This window comes from Otolemur garnettii, unplaced genomic scaffold, assembly GCF_000181295.1.
Source record: "Otolemur garnettii isolate 467f Iridium unplaced genomic scaffold, OtoGar3 scaffold00032, whole genome shotgun sequence".
Taxonomy (NCBI): Eukaryota; Metazoa; Chordata; class Mammalia; order Primates; family Galagidae; genus Otolemur; species Otolemur garnettii.
In genome coordinates, this window is record NW_003852427.1 from 11063396 (window position 1) to 11083090 (window position 19695).

Consider the following 19695-nt stretch of genomic DNA (forward strand, 5'->3'; position numbering starts at 1 on the left):
TATGTTCAAGTTTCATGAAGTCTTCTGATTCACAATCTAAAAAAAAAAAAGCACATGACATCCATTCATTCCAAATGCCATCTTAAATGTGTGGCTTAAGTCCAATGTAGCAAAATAAAAATTGTCTTGAGAAGACAGAATTATCAATAATTCTCTTTAGTAGTATGAAAATATAATATTATTGATTCCCCTTTTGGGTTCTCTCAGATTCATATCATAAGTTGAAAATATCAAGCATGAAGTATAATCTTCATTTAACAATTTGTTATAGCGGAATTACGCTTATATTTTCAAAGGCTTTTTTAAATCTCAATGGGAGGTTGGAATAAGATACTATTTGAACCTCAGGTTGCTGGGGATTTCAGATAAAGGCTTGTTTTTGTAGGGTTATGTTTCTAGAATTAGACTTAAATTCATCCATACTGACTGAGCACCTGAGTCCCACTGGGAACCCCTTTACCCTGTAGGCATTTATGCCAGGTGTGGTTTTGGTCTAGTGCTTACCCTCGTAGAGCTTTCATCCTAAGGCAACATGGGAGATGGATACTCAGTAATTCAATAAATGAATATGTTATGTATCAGGTGGTATAGAAAAATAAAGCAAGAAAAAGAGGTAGGGAATGAGGAGGAGGGCTGAGCTGAATGAAGTGGGAAGTATAATCCCAGCACCGGCCTCCTTCTCGAGATACACAAACATGCCTTTGTCCTCAAGGTGTGAAAAAGACGTGATAATTCAAGTTCTCAGAATCAGAACTTTGTAGAAGGGTTAGGATTCAGAGTGTGTTTAGAGTGAAGATAAGCATTGCGTCCAAAGAAAGATGTGTAAGAAGGCAAGGATGGAGGAAAATGAGGGGGTGATGGTGAACGTGGGTGAGGGGAACTGGAGAGGAACTTAAAGCCAAAATGAATTCTAGCCATAAAAAATGGGGTGGGCCAGAGGAACTTTCTTTACCACCAAGCAGTTCTCCAAGCAGAATAGAGAGTGGAGCCTGTATTTTCCCAGAAGGAAGAGCATACACGCTGAACTGGGGGACTCCATGCCACAGCCACAAAAGTCACACCCCTGATCATGACAAGTGCTCAGGCCAAGGAGCTCAGACATCCAACACGCAGGCACAGAGGAAGTCTGAGGAGACTTGACTGCAAAATGAAAGGTAACACAAGCACCCCAAATAAATCCGGGCTGCCTTCACTCTTAGTAGTACTGGTTTACAAGAAAGAGAGAGAGAGGAAGGAAGGAAAGAAGAGAGGGAGGGAGGGAGGGAGGGAGGGAGGAAGGAAGGAAGGATGGAAGGAAGGAAGGAGTGATTTCCCCCTCGTGACTCCAAAGCCTTGGAAAGTAGTGCCATGGTGAGGGGGTCTCATGGCATAACACACGGCACATCTTCTTCCAAATAGAGTCCCTTTGCCCCAAATCCCTCTGCTCACGGGGAGTACTCAGACCCAGATTCTCTCAATTCTCTCTTTTCCTCTCCCCACCAATCTCTCTGCCTCTTTCACCTTCACTGCTTCTCCTTCCCTCTCCTCCCTACCCACACTCTTTTTCTCCCAGCCAAGCCTCATCCTCTCCTCTTTCAGGGAGTCCCGAGCCCCTTCTCCTGAGGGTGATCGCCCCTTTTTTCAGTCTCTTCCATTTTGCATCACTTACCTCACAACTTCCTCCCAGACCATGCTCCTCAGAAGGTAGAGAAAAGTAAGGAATTCTAGAAATTTCTCCTTGAAAGTCTTCATTCTTGTTACAAACCAAAAAGCAAAAGTTGACATGGGAATTCGTGGGAGAAAATTGAGAACAAATTGCCTACCAAAACAACAGATGATTCGGTTTTCTAGAAGAGTAGGTGGTGATGAGGAGAGAAGGGTGACGAAGGAGAGAGGGAACGGGGGATCTGGACTCCTGTCATTGTGTGCATGTCTATTTCTCCTTGGACTGCAGAGGCTACGTCATGCATTGCCGAAAACTGCACCTTCCATAGTGCCTCAGCAGATACACACATGTGGATGAAAGACTGAATGTGGGTGATGAACAAATGAGTGAGGCCTTGCGTACAGTGAGATTGCTCCCAGGTGACAGTCCTGCCTCAGTGTTCCCATTGACTAGAGCAGTTTCTTAGAAGCTAATTTCCTGGACTCCAGCAACTATCTTCAGGGACACCCTAGTTGTTCCTAGTTGCAAGTGTGGTCTTGCAGAACAACCTGGTTGTCAGCCAACTCCTGCAGCTACTTATAACCGGCTTATGAAGTTGACATTTGGATCTGGTCTTATCCCAAATTTCTTCAACCCAGACCCTTTTGATCGGACTTGTTGATTTCATAAGTCAATAATTCCTTCACCATCTTGCTAATAGTGTGGATTAAGTTTTATCAAGGTATAAACCCCTTTAGAAGTTCCATGCACAATACACACAATGCTGGCATCCTAAAGTCAGCGTCTTAAAAATAACATAAGTATTATTACAAAGATATCATTACTCACCCACAGAACCCTTAATGCTCCAAATATCTCAGGTAAGCTGCCTGCTGATCCTCCTTAAACACCACTCTCAGCGTGGAATTTCCAAGCTGGAAACCCATCTGCCTCCTGTCTGAACTCCTTTGCCCAGCATGGAAACCGCTCACAAGCTGGTCCCACCCTCCAGGTCTAACTGGGTGGTGACCATTCTCATCTCTGACCCTTTGCCCAAGTAGCTTTTCCTTCCCTTGTTCCCTCCCTCTCTCTTCCAGCCAACTGAAATCTAGAAGCTGGATGGGCAAAGATTTCTTCCCAGCACCCCTCCTACAAGGGGCCTTCCTGACGCATCTGCTCCTTGTGGCTCTCGGGGTTCCCATGTCCTCCCTTGCTCACGGTCAGCCTAGCCCCATGGTGCACTTCATGGTCCATTGACCTATCTCTCTAGCAAGGTGGCGTCTTCCTCCTGGAAGGACCCATATCTTTTACTTCTTTTTGTTTCTCAGAGTACTTAACACATTGCTTTTTTCATAGTTGGTGTTAGTTTAAAACTCAGATTGAAAAAAAATCTAAATTCATTTGTCTGAGAACTTACGGTTCACCCCACTGTCCCTCAGATGATTCCTGGTGGGCACGGGGAGAATTATCAGCATAATCAAGATTGAGGTCTAGGCCCAATTCCAGGCCTCGTTCTTATGATTCTTCTTGAAGATCTCATTTCTATCCTTTTGTAGAATGACAACTGGAGCACATGGCAGGATCCAAAGGACTCGTGTTTCCACTAAGTTAATATATGCACATAAACTAAGCTCCATGTGCTGGTTAGACAAAAGGAGATGTTTAAGAGGTGGAGATTACAATGAGAGGAAGGAGAATTGAGGAAGCTCCAGTCGAAATGCAGGAACCACTCTCTTCCTAAGGGGGAATTTCACAGATTACATTACAGAAATAAATGTGCATAACAGGCAAGAATTGCGGCGCAGTAACAATACCCAGGTGCAAAGAAATATAACATGTCTGCATTTGTCCAGAATCATATTAAACTTGGCTTCAAGCTTCTTACGCTCCAACACTGGGAACCGTTCAATATCATAGTTACCGGATCTGCCTGTGCCCTCCATGGGAGAATACCGGAGCCCCAGGCTTTCATGGGTCCAGGAAAACAGGGGTGGCCTGATTCACAGACCATGACGGTTGCTGTGGTAACCACTGCTCCCTCTGCTGCTTCATGTTCTAGCCTTTTCCTCCAGTCAGACCCTCTGGGAGAAACACGGGGAGGCTTCTTGGTGCTGTGCTCTGGTCTCCACTGGCACAGGGCATCTCAAAGCTGCAGTGTACACTGTCCAGCCTGCATAGGCTTTCTGGTGCCTCCCCTCTGAGTCCATGCAGGAGTCATAGGACACAGACCCTTGCCACCTGGAAACCTGCAACTGCCCTCCCCCCAAACCCACAGAGTTCTCCATCTTAGGGAAGACACCAACAGGGCCTCCTTTAATCACAGCCACTGTCTCCACCATCCTGAATAATTCTTCTTTTATAAGTCTGGATTTCAGACAAAGCTGAGTGGAGGGGGTTTTCCTGAGGACCCAGAAACCTCTCTGTTTAGGCTCTGAAGCATAAAGGGCTGTTTCTTCTCTCAGGAAGGAGAGCCAGCGCAGGACAAGGAAAAAAAAACAAAACAAAACTCAAGGCTAAGAAGAAAATTACCTTGCCATACTTTCCTGCTGATAAAGCTACAGCAGTAAAAAGGATAAGACCAATTAACTTCTCTGCCACTCTCTGTTCCATGGGTGAACACTCAGCCTGGGTGGGAGTGGGGGTGGGGTGGCCAAAAGCATTAACAGAGATTTGGACCCCTGATGAAATCTCAAAGGGCAGCTCAGGAAGAAAAGCCTGAGGAGAAACCTGAGCTGCGTGTCCGTAGTGCCCTGAGACCAACAGGAATGAGGAAACAGCAATTTGCAAGGATTCTCCTGGACTGAGGCTAGAGTAAGGAACAGGATAGTAGTATAGTGGCTCTGGCCGTGAGAAGGCCTGAAGATGACCAGCACTTCACTAGCCAAACTGTGCATCCTAGCATGTGGTCACATTGAAGGGGATGCCTTTTTCTAACTCATGCAAAAGTGTTCTAGGTCTGATAGGAATGACTCTGTTAGGGAAGGACTGTGGGATAAGAGTACACTAGGTTCAGGAAGAATCTGAGTATTTAGTTGATCATAAACATTGATAAAATCTATACCAACATGCCACCTTACAGTAAACCTCAACCAGGCATCAGGGAAATAAAAAGCTTTTGTGCAAATGAGCACCAATGGAGGAAAGCCAGAAAAGGGGGAACAGGACAGTGTAGTGCTCCTGCCCCCTCCCCCTTGTCATAGAGTTGGTCAGGTGGTCCAGCATGCATTAAAAAGTAGCTAGATATGGCTGATATTTAGTTAAGGCAAATATGGGGAAATTAAGAAATAAATTCTCACTTCAAGAACTCGAATAGGGCTTTTAAAAATGATTGGTACTGCCCATCTTCCTTATTCAGTATTATAAGCAGCCTGAAATTGTATTGAAAAGTATATTCTGGTAGGGCATGGTGGCTCCCACCTGTAACCGCAGCATTTTGGGAGGTCAGGAGTTTGAGATCAGCCTGGTCAATATATCAAGACAACATCTCTACAAAAATATTTTTTTAATTATCTGGGCATGGAGATGCACACCTATAATCCTGGCTACTCAGGAGGCTGAGGCAGGAGGATGGCTGGAGGCCAGGGATTTGAGGCTGCTATAACTACACTACTGCACTCCAGCCTGGGTAGTGGAGGGAGACCCTGTCTTGGGGTGGGGTGGGGGGAGCATATTCTTTATAGACCTCTTTATAGAATGGAGAAATTGAGAAAGAAAAGATTTGAGATTTCCTCTGTCAATCATCAAGAATGACTTCTTAGAAGTTCACTTGGTTCACTTGGAAACTATAAATGTGATATCTACAGAGAAGATATCTTTTCTATTGCAGAAAAGAATTATACCAATGCCAAATTGTTATAAATTATATATAACCAACTTGTTTTCCATCACTATTCTTTATGTTTGATCTTTCCTTTGTACATTCAACCATTGTGGTTATTCTTAGTCTTTCTATGCTTGCCAATCTAATAGGCAAATTAGATTGCTTGTACTGTTCTCCCCTTCCCCAATGCCAGAGATGTTAAGCATCTTTCATTTGCTACCTGTCATTGGCACTTTGTTGTGTGACTTCCTCGTTTGTATTCTTGGCCCTTTTTCTAATGTGTTGTTAATTCAGTTCATATTGATGCTAATCTCTTATTACTCTCTTGAAAATGTTTTCTCAAAGTATTTTATTGGTCCTTTATGTTGACGGTGTCTTTGGCCATATGGAAGGCTTTTATGTAGAGAAACCTATCAGTGATTTTCCTTTGTGGTATTTGGGTCTTTAGAGATTTATCTAGGAAGGTCTCCTCCATCATAAGATTATACAAATATTCTTTTATTTTTTTCCCTCTGGTGTTTTATAGTCTTTTTAAAAGCTTATGTAATTGATCTAGCATTTATTTATTTGGTGCATATACAAGGGTAAGACCAACTACTATAACTATATTAGTTAAGACCACCTACCTGCATTTTCTATGCATCCTAAAGAAAAAAAGAAGCTAAGCTCTATTATCCAACTGAGAGACAGTGGGGAGAACTCTGTAAAAGAAGAAAGGATATTATCCAATCATACGCTCTGGTGCCAAGGCTATTTTGGCAACCGGCAACCACAACATCCAGATTTTCTAAAATGGTCCTGATTTGCAATATTCTTTCCTACTGACACACAGTAACCACCCAACTTTTGATTCAGAAACTATGGTCACAATGGAGCTGATACAGTTGTACATAGCCTATAAAAGAGAGGACCAGCCATGTACTACATGAAGTATGCTGAGTTCTCTGAATTCAGAGGAGCACAGGGCATTTCTGCCTGGGAGGATTAGAGAGAACATTTGAACTGGACCTTAAAGACAAGTTAAATTTTGATAGACCAACATGGTGAGGGAACACGGGCTGCGGGAATGCAGGAGCTAAGGCACAGGTGATGGTTCTGGAACCACTCCTGAGCTGTCCAGTTGTGTGCCATACAGAGAAGTAGTGGGGATTAAGTTAGGGGGTAGTTGGAAGCTTGAATGTCAAGGTAATGAATTTGTGCTTTTTTTTTTTAGGTAGAGGATCACCATTAAACTTTCCTTATAAAAACATCTTTATTAAGGTATAATTCACATGCCATGTAATTCATTCACATAAAATGTATAATTCTGTAGTTTTTAGTTTATTTGCATATAGGTACAACCATCAGCACAGTCAATGTTATAACATTTTTATTATCTCAGAAAGAAACTGTATACCCTTTACCTCTCACCTCACTTTTAAGCAATCACAAATCTCTTTTCTGCCCTAAAATTTCCATGTTTTGGATATTTTATGTAAATAGAATCATATAATATATGATCTTTTGTGGCTGGCTTCTTTTAGTTGGCATGATAGTACCCCTAAAGTTTTGCACTACAGAATCCTCTAGTCAAATGCAGAGAAAGGTCAGCATTTAGGATGGTAGAAGAGGACTGGGAGAGCCTTTATGAGTCCAGTAAGTAGCTATGGTAGGGTCATAGGAGTGTTCAATAGGCAAGATTTGGGGTGCAAGTAAGAAAACACTGAATTATAAATGGCTTAAATTATAGACATATCAGCTAACATGGAATCTGGAGGTAGGTAGTTATTGATCCATTGTTTACCAATATTGCCAAGGACCCAGCTCTTCCATCTTTCTCTCCACCATCTTAGTATATTGGTTTTTGTACCCTGACTTCCTCCCTTATAGTTGCAAGATGCTACTGCTCTTCAAAGAATGACCACTTCACACAACTGCTTATAGAAATACACATCTCTGTTTCTAGAGGGAGCAAATCTTTTCACAGTACCCTACCCAACAAGCTTCCCATCATGGTGCCACCATTGGTCAAGGATCACATCACATATCCATTCTTTTGCTGCAGGGAAGGCTGAGAAGGTGCATATCAGCCCTAGTCCCTGTGGTGAGTGGTGAGCTCTGTCAGCAGGAAGGAAGGGAGAAGGTTGATCATTGGGTGGGCAAATAATAGTGTTTTCTATAAGAGCCAAAGAAAACCCAGGATAATACAACATCCTTGGTCCAACAAAGGAGAGTCTTTCCTAAAGATGGGAATGGCCAGCAGGATCAAATGGTATGAGGACAAGAAAGATGGTGATCTAGAAAATGGTGATAAAATTGATTATTAGAAGGCTTCTGGTAACCTTCAATTGCTACATTCCAGCAATGAGAAAGAGGAACATGACAGATTATAGAGCTTTGAGAAGAGAAAGGATGGTTGGGAGGAAAGGATAGGAAATTTTAGAATGGGAAGCAAGAGAGAAATTGGGCAAAAGGATCAAATGAAAGGTGTTTTTCAAGATGGAAAGATTCTTATAGGTAAAAAGATAGTTTAATGAGTCACTAATTTAATGATTTTTATTTGTCATAGGTCACAATTATGGAGATTTAAATAGTGAAGTAAAAGAAATAAAATACTAAAAATGTATTTCAAAAATTGGACTATATTTGTTAAACATTAAAAGGTAAAAAAGAACTTAGGCAAGACAGGAAACTTAGAAGATATAAAGGAAAGTGTTTGGTCACATACACATTTTAAAATGTTCCATGTTTGGCTCAGCACCTGTGGCTCAGTGCCTGTAGCTCGGCAGCTAGGATGCCAGACACATACACAGGAGCTGGCGGTAGGAATCCAGCCCAGGCCTGCCAAACAGCAATGACAACTACAACAAAAAATAGCCAGGCGTCGTGGTGAGCGCTTGTAGTCTCAGCTACTTGGGAGCCTGAGGCAAGAGCATCGCTTAAGCCCAAGAGTTTGAGGTTGCTGTGAGCTGTGATGCCATGGCACTCTACCCAGGGTGACAGCTTGAGACTCTGTCTCAAAAAATAAAATAAATAAAATAAAATGTTTTATGCTTAAATACATACTATACAAAAAGTCAAAAACTAATGATAAAGTAGAGAAAAGTGTACATTTGCAACCTATGTAGTATATGTACCTAAAGATGCCTAATATACAAACAGCACCTACAAATTAACAAGAAAAAGACAAATCAACAGAAAAATAGGTAAAGTACATAGAAATGCAATTTGCAAGAAAATACAAATGGTCAATGGTTAGAAAAATACAAATGGTTAATGGTTAGAAAAAGTTATTCAAACTTACCCATGTTATACTAACACTTATATATTAATAGCACTTACTATTAATATAATCCTGGGACTTTTCTTAGAGTTTTACATATATTAACTTATTTACTCATTCTCGCAGATTGGTGAGGTGGATATTTTTATCTCTTTAACAGATGTGGAAAATATCTTAAGACTCTTAACCAAGGAAATACAACTTAGAAGTGGCAGACTTGGATTCAAATGCAAGCATTTTGACTTCAGAATCTCTGTTCTTAGCCACTAAGAGTCAGGAACATACAAATTAAAAGCAAAAGTGAGATGGCAATTTTTACCCATCATGTTGGTAAAACCTAAAAAGGGTGATAACATCTGGTGATGTCAGTGATGTCAAAAGCATGAAGGAATATATTTGTTGCTGGTGTGAGATTGAATCAAGTATGACCTGCTTTAGCTTTTTTGAAAACTATCTAAAAACATCTATTAAAATAAAAAACATAGTAAAAATTTGAGCCAGGAATCTCACTTTGAACCAGCTATTCTATAGGAATAAAAGTACGAAAGTCTAAGTATAAAGATATTTATTGCAACATTGCTCTAACAACAAAATAATGTTTTGAAACTTCTGGGGAAAAAAATCTGTTTGTTCACCAGTAGGGGACGATTGAATATATGATTAGTAAATGATCAGCCATACCAAGAACGAATTACATCACTCCTTTCCAAACTTTAATTAATCTTGTACCACTAAAACATTTTTATTTGAGTTGTCTCAGTTGTCCACATGAATTTGTCATAAAATTAAGTTTTGAACCCCCCCATAGTCAAAAGAAAATCAATATTACTTTCTATAAACAGAAAGTCTCCTTAATAATAAATAAAAAGACAATAAAAGGATGTTGTTAATTTCTAGTTAAACAGCATAGTGTACAGAAGATTCTGATCATGATCCACACTCACTATAAAAGGGTGAAATCTCAAGTGTCAGAGAGGGATTAAAGACACACCACGTGACTCAGAGTCCTCTCATGCCCGTCACCAGCCGTCTTAGCTCCTGGGAGCCCATAGGACTGAGCATCCTAAACTTCTGGAAACATGCAAAGATCCTTATCTTTAATCTGAAGAGATATTCAGTGTATTAATTAAAAATTCTAAAGTAATATGTGCTGTTGAAACCAATTTTAGCATGACAGGCAAAATCCAAAGAATCCTCTGTGTGTGTCTTCCTGGTTATTTCAGGATGCACATGGGATGAACATCTGATGTTTAGCCCTAGGAAATTGACATTTTTGAAAATCAAAAAGGGTCTAAAATTGGCATTTTGATATAGCTCAACCTAATAACCCCCCAGGGATGTTAACATTGATTATGGGAAGGGTGAGGGGACAATAAATCTTTGTGTCTTATATTATATTGTTTTTACTTATGAGCACATATTACATTTAGATTTTTGATAATTCTAATAAAAATTGTTTTTAAGGAATAAAAAGAAAGCACTTCACCCGAGCTGTTAAAAGCTGTGAATAAACTCTAAGTCCCTAGGTGGGTCACCTTCCTTTTCCAGTCTATGTTTCCCACCTCACCACTACTGATGTATTGAGCCAGAGGATTCCTCCTTGTGGGATCTGTCCTGTGTCTCACAGGAGCTTTACCGACATCCCTGGCTTCTGCCCTCTGATACCAGATGTTGCCAAATGGTTCCGGGGCAGGGGGAGGGCAAAATCACCCCTGGCTAAGAACCACTGCTCTTGTCCTTAATTTCCATCACTTGAGAGAGACATGGAACCAAGTGCTTTAAGCTCCTCTGAAGTACCAAATCCTCTGACTGCGTCAATATTGAATCTATTCATGGGTTTTCCAAAAGCTATTTTCCTGCAGGGCCACTAGGGGGGACACTCTCCTACACAAAGGACAAAAGCCGAGCATTCAGAACTCTGCTTTCCTCTTTTCTTGACTTGTTTCTGTTTCTGACAGTCCCAGCCTTAAATAAACAGTCTTTGATGTTGAGAGTGATAACCCTTAACCAGGAGGCATGAAGAGCTATTTGTCTTGTGCTCTGTGCCATAAAAGTCAGTGTTTTCAGATACGGGTGGGGAGAGGAGGGAGTGCAAAATGTTCTCTGCTTTTTAAACATTCTTGGTAATGGTAGTCAGATGAATCATGCCTCTAAAAAAAGATACGCATTTCCATGAGGGGAGCCTGTGGGACAATCAGGCTGGGAAGTGAAAAATCTAGTTCTCTTCCTGGTTCTGTTACTTCCAGGCTGTGTGATGCTGGCCAGGTCTCTTAACCTCTCTGTTACATACATTATAAAGCTGAGGAGACTGAGGCTCGGGTCACACAGCATGTTAACTAGACAAGCAAGGACTTGGATCTGACCCATCAACTTTGTAGGATGGTTGTGAGAACCAGATGAAATAGATGAAAGAGTCTTGGAAAATAGAAGACCCCATGCAAGTTCAAGGTATGGATTTGCAGCTATTGTGGGAGCAAGAGAAGGGGATGGCTGAGAGGTGGTATGTGGGGTGGGTAGGTCTACACCGCTAGCAGAAGGTATTCCTTCTCCTAGTATTATAAATTACAGGAAAGGGCCTCAACACCTCTGAATCCTTCACTTACTGATGGGACTTAAGGTTTCAATCCCCATTGGAATGGACAGACCACTTGGAGGGGCATGACTTTATGCTCTCATGAGTTGTTTAAACACCTTAACTAAAGTGAAGGATCTACTCCAACACCATCTTTTTCAAAATTTTTTAAAACCTTGAGCCACTGCAGGGAATGTTTCACAGACAGACCCATCTCAGATACATATTATTGAGCTGAAACAGAAGTCTGTCTTACAACTTACTTGGGTATTTTCTGTTCTGTTTTCTTTTCTTCTGGCCCTTGAAACCAATGCCAACCCACAAAACAATGCATCCTGACCTGCACTTTTATAAGCGCTGCGCTAGAAGGTTTTGTGACCGAGAGATAGGAACGTGGGTCTGGTGCTGGTCCAGGGAGAAAGCGGGGAATGTGGCCTCCAGACACTACCCAGGGAGTCTCAAAGATGAACTTTGTAGTTTTCCAGTATTCTCTGAGGCATGATTTAGGAGAAAGAAAGGAGAATAATAGTGAATGAAATTCAAATTTCCCAAATTTGCCTAAATAAGTGGACATGGGCCACAGGGTAACAGCCTCTAAGCTGGATTCTTAGCGGTCATAATTTAACCCCCATACCATTAACATAAACTGTGATGGCGTGAAGGAACCACTGCAAAAACAACTCCAACATTTATTGAGCCCTCATTGTCTATCAGACATTGCACTAAGCACTTTACCCTGGGTGATGGGACATAAATTAAGTTTGAGCGCTCTCTGATTTTCTTTCCTTCCTGTCCACTAATAAGAGTTCTGGCTATGCCATAATTAATTTAAAGTGTATCATAGGTCTAAATGTAAGAACAAAAACTATGAAACTCTAAAAAGAAAACCCAAGTGTACAGCCTTAGATTAGACAATGGTTTCTCAAATATAATGCCAAAAGCACAAGTGACATAAGAGAATATCAATAAGTTGGACTTCATCTCAATTAAAAACTTTTGTGCTGGGCAGCGCCTGTGCCTCAAAGGAGTAGGGCACCAGCTCCATATGCTGGAGGTGGCAGGTTCAAACCCAGCCCCAGCTAAAAACTGCAAAAAAAAAAACAAAACAAAAAAACAAAAAAAAACCTTTCATGCTTCAAATTAAGACCATGAAGAAAGTGAAAAGACAACCCACCGAAAAGGACATAATATTTGCAAAATACGTATCTGATAAGGAACTTGTGTCCAAAATACATAAAGAACCCCTACAACTCAAAAAGAAAATGATAACCAACTCAATATAAAAATAGACTAAGGGGCTGGGCACAATGGCTCATACCTTTAATCCTAACACTCTGGAAAGCCAAGGTGGGTGGATGCCTGAGCTCACAGGTTCAAGACCCAGCCTGAGCCAGAGCGAGACCTCGTCTCTAAAACTAGCCAGGCGTCGAGGTGGGAGCCTGTAGTCCCAGCTACTCTGAAGGCTGAGACAAGAGAATCACTTGAGCCCAAGAGTTTGAGGTTGCTGTGAGCTATGATGCCACAGCACTCTACCGAGGGCAACAAAGTGAGACTCTATTACAAATACATACATACATACATACATACATACATACATAAGTAAAAATAGAGGAAGGATTTGAAGAGATAGTTCTCAAATGGCTAATAAGCTTGTGAAGATATGTGCCATCATTAGTCATTTCGTAAATGCAATTCAAAACCACAATAAGATCCCATATCACACCTACTAGGACGCTATAATCGAAAATGCAGATGATAATACTATTGGCAAGGATGTAGAGAAATCAGATCCCTCATAAATTGCTGGTGGGAATGTAAAATGATGCAGTTCTTTGGAAAACAGCTTGACAATTCCTCAAAATGTTAAACACAGTTACCATGTCACCCAGCAGTCCCACTCCTTGGTATCTGCCCAAAAGACATGAAAGCATAAGTCCACAAAAATCTTGTGCATGAATGTTCATAGCAACATTATCCTTCATAGCCAAAAAGTGAAGATACCTCAAATATCAATCAACAGATATAGGGGTAAACATATGTTGTACATCCACACAAAGGAATATCATGAAAAGGAAGTAAGTACTGAAGTATTCTACATCTTAGTTCATTTTCTGTAGCTTATAACAGAGTATACTTGAAACTAGATAATTTATAAAGAAGAGGAATTTACCAGGTATCCCAAAAGTCAACCCCAAAGTCACCGTACATAGGGAAAAATGGAAAATTGTAGCTAAATCTACCTTTATTTACAACTATGCATTACAGAATTTGACTAAGAGGTGGCCAACAGGTACATGATATTTTGTAAACATTTTGTAAAATTCTGTAATGAATAGTTTGTAAACAAAGGCACATTCAGCTACAATTTCCCATTTTCCCTATGTATGGCAACTTCAGGGGTGACTTTGAGGGCACCCTGTATTTCTTACAGTTAGGAAGGCTGCAAAGTTCAAGGTCAGAGGCCACATCTGGTGAGAACACCCTTGTTAGTGGGGACTCTCTGTAGAGTCTCAAGGTGGCACCAAGCATCACTCGGTGAGGGGCCTGACTGTGCTAGCTCCGTCTCTCTTCCTCTTATAAAGCCATGAGTCCCAATCCTGTGATGACCCATTACCACATTAATCCATGAGTGGAATAATCACCTTTTAAAGGCCTCACCTCTCCATCCTGCAACATTGGGGATTAAATTTCAGCATGAGTTTCAAAGGGGACAAACATTTGAGCTGTAGCATTTTACAATATGGATGAGCCATGAAAGCATTATGCTGAGTGAAAGAACCCAGGCACAAAAGACCATATGTTGGATGATTCCATATGATAGAATGTCAAGAAGAGGCAGCTCTATGGAGACAGAAAGTAGAGTAATGGAAGCCTAGCTTGGGCAGAGGGGACAAACGAGGAATGATCGCTAACAAGCACACTGTTTCTTTCAGGGGTGACAAAACTGTTGAAAAATTAGATTATAAATTATACAATTCTGTAAATACACATACTAAAGTCTATAGAACTGTACATGTTAAATGGGTGAACTTTATGGTGTGTAAATTACATCTTAATAAACTGTTTTTTTTAAGTGTGAATGAAGTGAGAGAAAATGGGTGCAAATACAGACAAATTTTCCAAGGGATTTCTTGAACCCATAAAGATTTTTTTTAATTATCAGCCTATACCAGCATTTGTTTTAGCAGAGAAAGAGGATGCTCCAGACAGGTTAGAGGCCAGGGAAGTGTCGTGGTATTTCTCTGTACTTTCAGGAGAATGGTTTGCTCATCTCCTGGATTTTATTATTGGTATCAGCCCAGAGCGTACAGTGCAAGCATCTGTCTCACTTAGGCTGACTGATATTTCTGCTTCCTTCCTTTCTTTTTCTGTTCACATTATCCTGGTCCCACAAGCTGCAGTAAAGAAATAATCGGCCTCTGTTCATCTTCTTAGAGAAATAAATACCTGTGTGTGTGAAGCGAGTGAGGCCACTGAGCCTTTGGGGAGACAGAGCAGGGAGGTGCCCAGAGGCATTTTCTGCAGAGAGGGAAGAAAAGAATAAACAAGGCTGCTGCCAAAAATGCCTGGAACTTAAAGTGCTTTCCTCAGCCCAAGGTCAGGCTCTGTGTGAACATTGACAGTGAACCTGATCAGTTGCTGCTGCTCCCCTGATTAAAAGCATGTGGCTTTTCTCTCTTGTGAAATTCACCTCTGTGAATTCCACCTGCCTAGGGCTTCAAATCCCACAGAGCAAGTTGGGCCTCAGAGTGGCAACTGGCAGAGCTCCCAGGAACAGGTAACTACACAATGTCCCCAGCTGTCAGAGGCATAGCTCTCCTGAGCCAAGGAGAGAGATCCTTGTGACCAGACACCCCACCCCGCAGTGGAAAGGAATAGAAAGCCATAGGCATGTTATGGAGGAGGCCACCAACACCTCTCAGACCCTTCCACAAGGGGCTGGAAATTCCTGGCTTTTGTCTTCCTCTTAGAATGAGATATTTTGTTCAGGAGAATTGTGGAAAAGTACAAACCATAGAATCACAAACCACAGAGGGAAGGCACCTCTAAGGTCACGTGTATCTGGGCCCAGACTCCTCCGAGGCAGGTGTTCTCTGCTGCCCACCCCTCCTCACCTCTGCTTACACACAGCCATTGCCAGGACTCTCACTCAGGCCTAGGACGGCAGCTGATTGTTGGTGGGACACTGCTAAGAGTAGAAAGTGTGTGTCCCTCTGGGGTCTAGGTCTGCTCCCTGTCACATCCAGCCCTCCTGGCTCTCTGAAACCACATCATTGCTGCATCTCCTTCTCTGGCCCAGAGTCTTTGAGGGCACCACCATGTCTTTCTTCTCTGTAGTCTCCTTGCCTGCCCCAGACTGACCCCTTTAATTTCACAGATCCTCACATCCTCATCCTCGAGGGCAGAAGGCAGTAAAAACAGGTCTGGACTGTCCTGTCCACTGTGGCCCTCAGACCTCCCTGACTTGTCTTCTGGTTCTAGCTTCTCATCCCCGATGGGACCTGATAACTGACCCTCCTGGCCCCTCTGGTAACCCTCCCACTTGCCATCCCTCAGACCTGGTGTGGACGCATCAGGAAAGCACAAGGCCTATCTAACCTAGACAGGACACCCCAATTGTTCCACTGTGTCCTTGTAGGATTTGGTCCAAGACCCATCTTTATTCTTGTCTTCCCTCTCCTGGACAGGATGGCCCTGGGTAATATTCCTCCAAACACGCCAGCCCTTCAGCATGGTGCCTAAGAAAACAAGATTTGAGATGAGATTTGAGACCATCCAGGCTCTGCCACTAACTAGCTGTGAGACACAAAGGAAGTGTCTTAACCTCTCTGAGCATCCATTTTCTCATCTATAGAATTAGAAGTAACAATACTACCTACCTCATTTGTGGCAATAATGCCAATAAATGAAATGATCTTCATAAAGTACTTGGCATAGAGGCTTGAACAGTTACTCTAAGTTTTTATTGTTTGTTTATTTGTTTATTTTTGAGACAGAGTCTCACTTTGTCACCCTCAGTATAGTCCCGTGGCATTATAGCTCACAGCAACCTCAAACTCTGGGACTCAAGTGATTCTCTTGTCTCAGCCTCCCCAGTATCTGGGACTACAGATGCCCATCACAGTGCCTGTCTATTTTTTAGAGACAGGGGTGGGGAGGTGGGGAGGTGGGGAGGCGGGAAGGTCTCATACTTGCTCGGGCTGGTCTGGAACCTGTGAACTCAGACAATCCACCCTCCTCTGTCTCCCAGAGTGCTAGGATTATAGGCGTGAGCCACCACGCCCGGCTCACTCTAAGTTTTTAATATATGTCCTGTATTGTTTTATTTTTAAATTATTCCTTCATTCATCATACATTTCTCGAGCCTCATGCCATGTCTCTTTTAAAAAGTGGTGTCGTCTTAACTCCAGGAAGAGCTAGTTCATGTTGGCACCCAGAGCAGGTAGCTAAGGCCCATGGCCATAGCACAAAGGCAAAGGAGAACCGACACTGGCCACCACGGTGACCAGAGCCTTCACTGCTCCCTGGGTAAGGTGAGCACCACAAGGAAGAAGGGAGATAGCAAAGGGGAAGCGAGAGGTCCCTGGGGAAACAACCGCTTCTTCTTCCCTGATTCTCTCTATGACAGAGCGTGGCCATGCCTCTGCTGTGTAGGAGGGTGATGTCCCTTGGGGAGGCCTTGTTGAATCTGTCTGGGACTGTTCCGGAAGTAGGAAGGGCGGCCGGGGGTGGGGAGGCGGCAGGAATGTTCTCCTGGCCTGCTGCTCAGTGCCGAGTGTGCTGAGAGGAGGGCCTCTGGACATCAAAGGTTCCTTTTGTCCCCTTCCGAGTGGCAGGGCAGACCGGCCGCTGGCAGTGACTCAGGCCTGGCCCTGACGTCACACAGGCCTGGCCACTGGCCTCCCTCTGCAGCCAGGAAACTGGCTGGGGAGTGGCACTCGCAGCTGCAGCAAATCTCAAAATAAAGAGACAACAGCTTCTTTCCTCCTCTCCATCTTCCCACAGCACACCTTTCTTTTCTTCTCTTCTTCTTTTTTTTTTCTTTAAAGCCTCATGGAAGCTTTTGCTTGCAGATCAACTTTCAAAATGTAGGAAGTCAGAATAGGTGACATCATCAGAAAAATATGTGGAGCTGATCTCAACAAGAAGTGAAGAACCCAGAGCAAGAAAGCGGTTGCAACTCCTGGGCCCAGGGAGCTGGCAGCGTCTGGGCTTCAGAGCAGCTGGCACGTCCGAGTAAGTGAAGGCCCACCTTGGCCCCTCACCCGCTGCCCTTTGCCGTGGGGCGCCATCTTGTTCCCTGACACCTGAGGCCTGGCAGGCTCAGCCCAGGGGGGGCGGGACTGCATTTGGGAGACCCTCTAAATGCTGTCCCAAGGGGGATCTGATCTCTCTCTTCTCCACACGGCCAGACAAGAATGCCAAAAAGAAAGAAAGAAAGAAAAATAAATAATAATGATAACAAAACTGAAACCCTGGGGAAGTGGCCCAACTGGTGCCTTTGCCAGTCAACCCTCTTGTTTCGTCTCCTCTTTCTCCTTCTGCCCAAATGCTGATTTTCAGACCACCAGCATGTTTGTTCAAAGTTCTGGACTGTTAGCTTCCTGGATCTCATACTGAGTGATCAGACATAAAAATAAGCCCTGTTCTAGGAAAATGCGTGCCCTGTGCCATCAAATGGCATTTTCACACTTAACCTTGTAAAAGATGGCAGCCCTGGTAAGGAAACACTCGCAGCCAGGCTGCCTTTACAAAGCACATTTCTGGTGGTTCTGGCGTACGCACCTCCATTGTCTCATCACCCTGTTTATAGAGGGCTTATTTTCATTGCATCTGGGATGATATTAAGCCCAAAGACACTCTGGAATGTGTCTGTTTTAACTTTGTCTAAAACCTCGTAGGTCTTTGGAAAGCCTATAATTTCACAAGCTCTGGAAGCTCTGACCCAAGAAAGTTATGTTCCCAAGAGGAAAGTTTTAACATGTACATAAGAACTGCATAGCGCATAGGCGTAGAAGTCATACCCTAATTTTCCTGGCTTCTCAAGGCATTTCCTGAGTCAGCATCTAATCTTTGTACAGTTTACTTAGCAGAGGAGATTTGTTCTTTATAAATACTATGTTAAAGTGATTGAGGGGTGTGTTTTTAAAATGCCGTACTTTAAAGGCAGCAGGGAAGTTTGTCCTTTACTGGAGATAGTGTCGAATCCCGTTGCAAACTTAATACACCCTTTGGAAATTAACGCTCATACTCTAAAATATCTGTTTTGTAAGTCTTATGTTTTACTTTTGTTTTAATATATCAGATTGTCTTGAAGTGAGGCTCTGCTGACTCCAAGATTTGAATGCTGTGACCACTAATTTGGTGAGTGTCATTTGACCCTAACAGCTATTTAAATTTAAGACTTCCGATTCTGTTTTTTTTGACTTGTGGTAAAATTTAAAGAAAGGAGGAAAGAGCACAGACACATCTGCACACAATGACAGCTGTATCAAAGAGAATATGGATTTGGATAGGCTAATTGCCATAATAGACCCCAGAATGTATGGTGGCTCAAACACAATAGGAGTTTATTTCTTGTTCGCATTAAAGTACAGGTCAATGTATCAGCTCTCTTCATGCATTCATTCAGAGGCACAGGTTGAAAGAAGCTCTGCCTTTTGCGACATGTGATTTTCAAGATCACCTGGGGCGGGTATCTTCACTACTCAGTACCAGAAAATGCACAGAGGAGATTCTTATGGGGCCTGCCTAGAAGTGGCGAGCATTACTTCTACTCACATTCCATTGGCTAAATGTCATCATGTGATCATAACTAACAACAAGGGCCGTCTGGGAAATGTAGTCCCTGTGAGGCATTCATCCCCTTGCCAGGGACAACTCTGGGCAGTGTCTGGAGGAGAGGTTGTTTTTTCTAGCACAGCTTACAAAGGAATTTAGAGATGCTCAAGGACTTATCCTGTTGCACAGGAACAATGGGAGAAGTACCAAAATTATCCAATTCTAGAATTCCTTTAGGTACACTCTTAGGTAACATCTGACCATGTGGGCAAGAAGCAATGATTAAGATTTCTCAAGATATCTCTGTCCATTATGACTCTGAGCCGTCATGCTGCCAGGAAGGACATTCTTCTTGTTTTTCCATTCAAGGTCCTCTTGGTCTGGGATTGTTCTGGCTTGGTCTCCTGTTCCTAAATCTAGTCAGACTAGTTAGAATTGTCTGGTAGAATTCTGCTGAGACCTAGGGGTCTGTAGGGAAGCTCACGTCTTCCTTAGCTCATAGTTGTGTCTGCACCTGTGGTTCTGAAGGCTATCGTACCTGATCTTCTCTGGGTCTTGGGACACTTAATCAGTGAGAAAACTCCTTGACTAAGATGAATCCTACAAACCAAGGTATTAGAGAAACATTTAAAATG

The 19695-nt window shown here is 42.6% G+C and overlaps 1 protein-coding gene across 1 annotated transcript in view; it reads left to right on the plus strand.

Annotated features, from left to right (window-relative positions):
• The first annotated feature begins 1119 nt into the window (after positions 1–1119).
• ZBTB38 (zinc finger and BTB domain containing 38) overlaps positions 1120–19695 on the plus strand; it is a 93496-nt gene continuing 74920 nt past the window's right edge. Inside the window, exons 1-3 of the mRNA XM_023513031.1 lie at positions 1120–1154; positions 17329–17515; positions 18585–18643. The gene's annotated coding sequence lies outside the window, so the exon portion shown is untranslated. The remainder of the gene's footprint in view (positions 1155–17328; positions 17516–18584; positions 18644–19695) is intronic.